Raw genomic sequence first — 8,530 nt, 5'->3', positions numbered from 1 at the left:
ATGGTCTGGCTCGGGCCGCTTGCTTTGAAGAGTGCCACTGTCTCCAGATGATGTCCAGCGCCTTTCAAAGCCAATTCTACAGAGGAGGAGAAAGATGAGCGAGTCAGGCTGCACATCCAGCCGCTGGGCTGACTCCGGGTCCACTGTCATATACACAGGCCTTGGCTTTCCTTGGAGGCCGCCCAAAGGCCCAGGAGTTTGTGGCTGGGAGCAGTGTGGGATAGGTAAAGGGACACACTGCCCACTGCTACTCGGGTTCCCCTGGCCACCAGCACCGCCCCTTCCACAGCCCAGCCCACCCAGCCTCCGTGGGAGCCTGCCTTCACTTACTGCGTCTGTGAGCTCCAGGTATCCGGCCAATCACAGGACTGCCTCTCTTCCCCGAAAGCCAATCATCACCCGTGTCTCCGCCTCAGTAACAGCCTGGCCGGGACCAATGGGAGTGAGGTGAGCCCGGCAGGCAGCGACCGTGGGAGGAGGGGCGCCGGAGCCGGTCAGACGGGCTCGGCCTGGGGTGACCCCGGTGTGACCCCGCGGTTCCTACCCAAGGTCCCCATCTCGGACCTGACACCCTAGCCAGTGGGACAAGTGGGGCTAGTAAACCACACAGGTGAAGGCGAGGATTTGCAAGTTAGGGAAGGCTTAGTGTCGGCACTAGAAGGGATCCCCATGGCACCCAGAGACCGATGGACCCGTTCAGAGGGCCCGAGACAGCCCCCACGGCAGAACAAACAGACAAAATGACAGATCCAGAACCCAGACAAAGACGCCCCCGTTTCACTCACTTCATCTTGAGCCTGAACCCTCCCTTCAGCCCGAGACTCCTTGGAATTGCTTAGAGCTGCCCAGTCGACTTCTACCACACAAAACCCACCTTCCCAGCATCGGAGCGCCCTGATGCCCCTCCTCATCCCAGCACCATCTCAAAGCCTGGCCAAGCCCCCCAGCCTCATTCTCAGTAAATCCAGCTCCTCCACCTCCCTTGTCTCCCTACGTCTTGGATAACAACAGACCCCTCCAAACGCAAACCCCTCTAATTCGCCAGCTTCTGAATAGTTGCGCACCGCGGTCCCGAGTGGCCCCTCTCGTGTGGCGCCGGTATCCTCTATGCCCTTCCCGGCTGGGGCCACGCGGTTCCCCCACGGCCCACGTGGCCCCCGCCCCCCAAGGGAGGGGGATTTCGGGGGTTGCCCGTGACGTGGCCACTTGCGCAGCGGAAGCGGTGTGTGTAAGTGTAGGGGGGGGTCCTACGGGACGGAGGGAGGGCGGGGCCCAACAGGCAGTAACATCACCCCGTCCCACTCTCACCGCCCACTTCCTTAAAGAACCCTGGGCCCGTTTCACTTCCTCCTTCACACCCCCACCCCCACCCAGTCCCGTGGCCGTGGGATCAGGCTGCGCGGGGCGTCGCGCTCTTTTCTCCCGGGCACCCTGTCTTCTGCCCGAGTCTATCTGCTTGCCTCTCTGCGCAAGGGAGCCTGGGGCCCGTGCCTGCTCGCGGCATACGCGGCGTCCCCTCAGGTGGGGAGCCAACCCCGCTCAGAAATCAGGATCGGTCCGTTGAGACTCTAGAATACAAAGAGCAGCGAAAGTGTCGAGTACAAAGCGGCGGGGGCGGGGCCAGCGCTCCAGCTGGAGCTGCGATCAGGAAGCCGGGGGAGCGCGCCGGCGCTGGGGGCGACTGGAAAGTTCACCTTCGCTGAAAAGAGCTTGGCGTTGCGGGGAAATTTCCACCCTCTTCCCGCAAGGGCAGGCGGGTTTCTGATGAAGGCAGCTCTCTCTCCTGCCACAGTACTGTCTCTGGGTACGGAAGGGATTGGGACACAACAGGTCCCGTGGTACGGCTCTCCGAGGAGCCCGGGTGGGCGCTCCCGGCCCGCGGCGCCATCACGCGGGGTTTCAGTTAGAACTCCCTCTTGTACTGGGGGTGGGGTGGGGGGCATCCTGTTCACCAGGGCCAGGACTGGAACAAGAACTTAATTGCAGTTCAGAGAAGTCGATTCTCCTCCCCCGCCCCCAAAAATCCCAGGACCACAGACGAGACATGAACATAGGGAACAGAGGGTAGACATCAAGGAGCAAATTCCGGCTTGGGAAGTGGGACCGCGGGCGCTGCCAGCTACCAGGAAATGCAGCTTCCCCTTCTGTGATGATGACACTTCCCCTCTGCCACTTCCCCTTTCCCACGGGGAACTGACTCAGCTTTCCCTGCCTCTCCAGTACCCCTTCCCCCTCCCCCACCTTCATCGACAAACCCCCAAGCCGGGATCCAGCACTACATCAGCCTTCACCGAGGACAAAAACTTCCGGTACACTAAACACTCATTCACTGTCAAGCCGTGGGATCCTAGTCACCCACAAGGGTCCCAAAGTCCTGACACCCCCCCCCCCATCTACCTCACGTACAAAGCCCTCCCCTGGGGTCTGATTCAGGCTTGGGGTGGGGGTGCGTGAGTCACCAGAAAAACCTTCCCCTGTTCTCACTGACTCAGCCCCCGCCTGCCTGAGTACACACAGACACAGTCAGAGGCAGACACAACTCCTCGGCCCACACACTGCTCACCACCGGGCCGCGGAATTTCCCCTCCAGTTCCCCCGCCCCGGGCAGTCCCGCCGCCGCTCTCACACCTGTTCCCCTCCGTCCGCTCGCAGGCCACTCTCACCTTCACTCTCGCTTCAGGGGCAGGAATTGCACTCTCCAGTATCCGCACTACCCAAGGGAAGAGGACAAATACGGTGGCGAAGCAAACACAAAGACAGACACCCACAGACTCCTCCAAGACAGGCGCACGCAACCACAACCGGGCTGAGGGCACTATACCTCTCCCGCACCCTCCCAGACCGACCCACATCCCGATACTCAGCCGCTCTGAAAGGGTTAATTCTTCTCCGGCCGAAGCCACGCCCTCTCCATCCGGGCTCTCCATGCAAAGCTCAGCTCCGCCTTTTCCATCCGGGCTCTAGACTCAGAGTTTTTAACCAACCCCTCCTTCCAGAGCCTCGGAAGGTACCCACTTCATCAATCAGACACTTACTTTCCTGGGCTGGAGGCCCGAGACGTGGGCTGGGGGAGGTCTAGGGGTCAGATATGCGCGCGCACACAGGACAGGAGGGTCAGGGCAAAGACTGAGCACACCCGGTCTCTTAGACAATCTTACAAGACACCCAGACACCAGGTCCCCTAGACAGGCAGCGAGCGGGCAAAATGCACACACGCGGGGAGGAGGACAGCGCCCCACTCCCAGCCTGGCTTCACTCGGTCTCATGGAAGCAAGGCGCGAAAGGCTAGCTTCTTACCTGGGGGAGGGAGAGGCTGCGGGGAGGCCACCGGCTGGGACGCCGCTGTGACTCAGTCACCGGGCGGGCGGCCTGGGATTCCCTTCCCCGCTAGCTGCCCCTCCCCGCCCCCCGCCGAGTGGTGACAGTGCAGGCCGAGGCCCGCTATGTGTCACTGTGGGCCTTGTGTTGGCCTCTGACTGGGCGTTGTGTTCACCACTGTTTGACAAGGTTGGCTGTGTGTGGGTCCCCGTGTCTGTCTCCGTGTGCACCAGCGTGTCTGCTGCTCTTGTCTTCCCCTGTGCCTGTCTGATGCGTTCCTGTCATTATCCCTGTCTACACACTCCGACTCCGAGGGGCTGTCTGTCCGTGTGCCTGCCTGCTCCTGTCTCAGTCTTTTGTCTGGGTCAGCTTGTGCATCTCTAGTGTGATCACGTGTGTCTGCACATGCCCTTCTGTATTTGCATTCATGTTCCTGAACAGAGTCAAGGAAACCTGGAGCAGGCTGACCCAGCTAACCACCCACCTCATTCCTCTAAATGCCAACCGACATCTCTCTTGCTGGATCAGTGCTCCCTCATTTGGGTCAAGTATGTATTTGAGGGGTGTGCGGTCTGACCTTATTCAAGTTCCTACCCATTCTGCAACATTTTTGCTTATCCTCACACTACTTGTGACTCCCATTTGTGACAACTGCTAGGATTTAGTGAATACTCCCTGCATGTCAGCCACTGCATTAAGCACCCTATCTATCTATCTATCTATCTATCTATCTATCTATCTATCTATCTATCTATCTATCTTGTTGTTATATACCATTATGTCATAAGTGGTCCTCCAGTGGGTTTTCAGAAGCAGAAAATACCACGGAAGGAGACTGCCAATCCTCCCAAGAAGCAGCTGGTGGATTAGAATTGTGTACCTTTGGGATTCCAGCACAGCTTCTTACCATTCTTTCTCTCTATATAGATATACATACATATATGTGCGTGTGTGTGTGTAGTTGTGTGCCATCAAATCAACTACAATTTACAATGACCCTATGAAAAACAGCTCTGAACCATGCCCTATCTTGAGCCAATCTCACTATCTCTGACACACGTGTGTGTGTGTGTATATGTATATAAAATTTACATATCTATAAAATAGGGAGTACTAGTGGTTTAGTGGTAAGGAGTTGTGCTGCCAACTCAAAGGCAGGCAGTTCTAATCCACCAGCTATTTTGTAGGAGAAAGATGGGCATTCTTCTCTATGGAGATTGACTTGACAGTACTTCACAACAAAATTATGTATACACACACACACACACTTTCTCTCTCTCTCTCACTGCTCCTTACCAAATGTCAATGTAGGAGGTACTTTTATTACTTCCATTTTACAAATAAGGAAATTGAGGCTCAGAAAGGTTAAGTAACTTGACCAAGGTTATTCTGCAAGTAAGTGGAAGAAATGGGCTTCCTTCCAGAGCCACTTTCTTACCCAATGTCTACACCAGCTCTGTGCCATTCTCTTCATTGTTTATCTTCATAGCGTATTTTCTAGATCAGCCTACCTACCACCCAGCTCTACTACCCCTACCACCCAGCTCTACTACCCCAAAGACCCTATACTCACTCCATGCCCTTTAGAAAAGTGCAAAGAAGCTGTGCTTCACAGCTGAGTAAACTTTGTAGCTTAAAGAGGCAGCCTCATCCAGTCAATACGTTCATCCAACACAAATCCACCAATACTTCCAATGTACAACCATCACGCCAAATAGAAATACATACAAGAAAAGAGTCCCGGGGGAGCTCTGGTGGCCTAGTGGCAAGAACCTGCAACTACAATCCCAGAGGTGCACGGTTCGAATCCACCACATGCTCTGCCGGGGAAGGAAGGACAATCTCCTCCTGTACCAGTCAGATCTGATTTGACGGTACACGCACACAAAAATAATAAAAACATAAAAAAAAAAAGAGTCCCATTCTCAAGAACCTCGGTGAGTAGTGAGGGTGGGGGAAGGTATAAACACTTTACTATTGAAATCCCTGGCTTAAGAATCATCCTCCCTTTTCTCCTACAGAGGAATGAGAAAGGGGGTAGTGCAAGGCTTCAGGCAGAAAACTGGCAGAAGAGAAGAGGAGTAAGAACTAGGACAAGAAAGACAAATGCACTGAGAAGAAAACATTTCAGGAGTTGGAGGACAGGTGGGATTGCCATGGTAATAAAAGGGTGTTTTTGCAATGGTCTCCAGTATCCAACTCAACTTCTAAGCATCTTCTATAAACCAGGTTTTTCTAATAAGTCTTATATATAAGGAGCAAAATTCTCCTCTTGCTCTGGGGTATCTTGTGTTTACCTTCCAGTTCACAAATTCTAATTCTGTTCAAAATTTAACTGAGTTGTAGCACCGAGGAAGTGGGGGTTTTTTTGCCATTCATAGGAGACAGAAGGGAGCACTATAAACCAGGAAGGTTCGAACCACTGTCACCTTCTGGGGGGCTACTCAGAGTTGTGCTGAACCATTCTGAGAAGGGGGCATATGGGCATAATCCAGACCACATTACTCTTCAAGCATGTGGTGCAGGTGGACTGTTGGAGGTGGAGGAGTAATCACTCAGGACTAGACTTACCAGCTGGAGTTTGATGTGCCCGTTTCATTGGAACCAGCGCCCCAGCAATGGGGTGCAGCAGACCAAGGTGGGTAGGTGGGGCTGGTGGTTCTATGGGGCTGGCATGGTGCCTGGGGGAACCTAAAAGATAAAAGCCAATTATAAATGAGGTCTTCCAGGCTGGAGAATTTCCCTATGATCCTGACCCCATCACTGAGGAGAAGCCTGGCTCATAGTCAAATGGAATAAGAGTATCTGTTTCCATGGTAACCAGAAAAAACATCCCCAAAGTGCTCCTCCAGCCTTGCCCTTCAGGAGGGTGTGCCTGGGCCAGGTGGTAAGGGCGATGGGACAAGCTATGGCATCTAAGCCTACAGTGCACACAACCAGTCCAGGATCCCTCCATCTGACTGGGCCTTCTTGCTGAAACTCCTGGCCCCAAAAGAATTCCAACTGCCCCTGACATCTTGAACCCAAGCCCAACCTTCGTGCTGGTCCCAGGCGTGCAGATACTTTGGCCTTCAGCTTGGCCTCCTACCCAACCTTATCAAGATAGTCAACCCCACCCTCTGGACTCTGCCTCCTCTTCTTCCCCTAGGCAGAGAAGGCAGGTCTCCCAGAGCAGCAGAGGTGGCCAGACTAGATGAACGGGCCCAGCTGGGAGAAGCCTTCCTCCCAGCAAAGGCTGTAATAGGGCCTGGAAGTGGATTCTGCTGCAAGCCTTCCCTCTATCCCATCCCCCAAGGCCATATCCTGTTTCCCCATCACCTCCTTCCTCTATGTGGCCCCCAAAGATGACAGAGGACTCCCCCTACTCCCTTCTAGCGATCAGGTAGGCAATGCTAATAAGTCCAGAAGGAAGAAGCAGGTGTCCATCCAGGGATCAGACTCAAGCCTGCCCTCAGACTCAAGACTCACTCCTCTGGGACCTTTTCTGCTTCCTTAACCACAATTCTTTGCCTTTAAGGATAGACTCTAGCTGCTAGTCTAGACTCTCCTCTGGCCTTCAGCCCCCATCCCCCTCCAAGCCCCAGAGGCTCAGGCCTCTGGCCCCCAGCCTCCATGATGCAATGTGCTGCAAACTTTCCAGCTGCTGATGACACTGCCACCAGGGAGGTGCTATTTCCATGCAAAGCCCCCCACCAGTCCAGAGGCAGCGGTCAGCTGCATGCTGGGATGCCTATCAGACAAGGGCCTTCTGCTGGAGAATGGAGCTTGAGGCTGAACTCTCAGGGTCAGGGACACATGGAATATGGGGCCAGGGTGTGTGTAAGTGTGTGCAGTCTGTAGCATCTGTGCATGTGTATGGGTGTGTGGGGGAGACTGCGATAAGGGAGGATCTGACCTAGAAAGAGGGAGTGGGCAGGCCTCAGGACAACCAAAAGCACCAGTGTGGGGAAACCAAGGTGGATCAGAGGGGTGTGTGTGGGGGGGGTGTGGACACCAAGATGGGGGAGGGGCCAGTAGCCATTTAAAGAACCAGCCCCTGAGCTTTAATCCCTCACCAGCCCTGGCCATGAGCCGCAGGCTGTAATTCATCTGCCAAACAGCTGGGGTGGGTGGGGGTGTGTGTGGGGGGGGGATATGGATGGAGAGAGGGAGCTGGGGGAGGGGCTGGGGCTTTCTTGTGCACAGAGGCAAACAACAAAAGGGGAAGCTGAAGGGCCAGCTCCTAAGTGCTTAAGCCAAGCTGCTGACCAGCAGACTTCCAAAGGCCCCCACCTGGTGACTGCCAGACTCTACTTTGGACTCAAAAGGTTCTTGGCTAAGGAGCCAGTGAAGTCAAAGGTGGGGCTCTGAAGAAAAGCTCAGGTTTAGTGCTTCCCGGAGAGGCTGTCACCCCCTCCATGCACTGTCCCAGACCTGGCAGGCCCCAAATAAATTCTGCTCCCAGTGCTCTGCCAGCCCGCCCAACGTCTCCAAACGCGGTCTGCCGGTTCCCCCGCCCGCCGTCACAAGGTGGCAGTGGCCACACCGAGGCTGTCCCTTTAAATCATGACCACCCTTGATTGTGTGGACGAACTGAGGGCCCTGCCCTACACCACCCCCCCCAGCGGCTTGCCATCTCCTCCACACTAGTCCCCAGAAATATGAGGACCATTTAAAGGGACAACAGCGAGAGATGGCTGGCTCTCTAATCGCCCCCACCCCCACCTCGCACACAGAGCCCCTTTCCCCAGCGACAAACAGTCCCGTTCCCCTCCAGCGGGCCCCCCAAATTCCGGTTCTCTCCCCACCCCTAGAGACTGCTAGAAGGCGAAAGGGGCCAATTGGGGGGGCGGGGTACTGAAGGGAGCCAGGGGAGGGCAGGGGACAGCTCGGAGGAAAAGCCAAGGACCCAGAGAAGCTGCGAGAGGGAGCCCCGAAAGGTGCCGTGGGCAGACCTGGGGCGCACGGGCTGTCGGGCGAGGGAGGACAGTCGGGCTGCACAAGACAGCGGCGCGGCCAGCAGGCTACAAGTCCAAGTGGGGGAAATGGGACAAGGGGAGACAGGGGAGAAAGGCAAGGCCGGGGGAAAAGGGGAGACGAGCCGGGGAAAGGGGTCATCTGGGAGGGTGGGAAAGAAAATCAGAGGGGGAGGGAGAGCCGGGCCAGGGTTACCTGCTGGGTGTCTGTCCCCCGGCGGTGCCCCCGGAGTCCGGGTAGGGAGGGGGGGAGCAGC

This window comes from Elephantulus edwardii, unplaced genomic scaffold, assembly GCF_000299155.1.
Source record: "Elephantulus edwardii isolate Elephantulus edwardi_28Jun2011 unplaced genomic scaffold, EleEdw1.0 scaffold00246, whole genome shotgun sequence".
NCBI classification, from domain to species: Eukaryota; Metazoa; Chordata; class Mammalia; order Macroscelidea; family Macroscelididae; genus Elephantulus; species Elephantulus edwardii.
The sequence above is the reverse complement of the archived record's forward strand: the minus strand, read 5'-3'. Positions refer to the sequence as shown.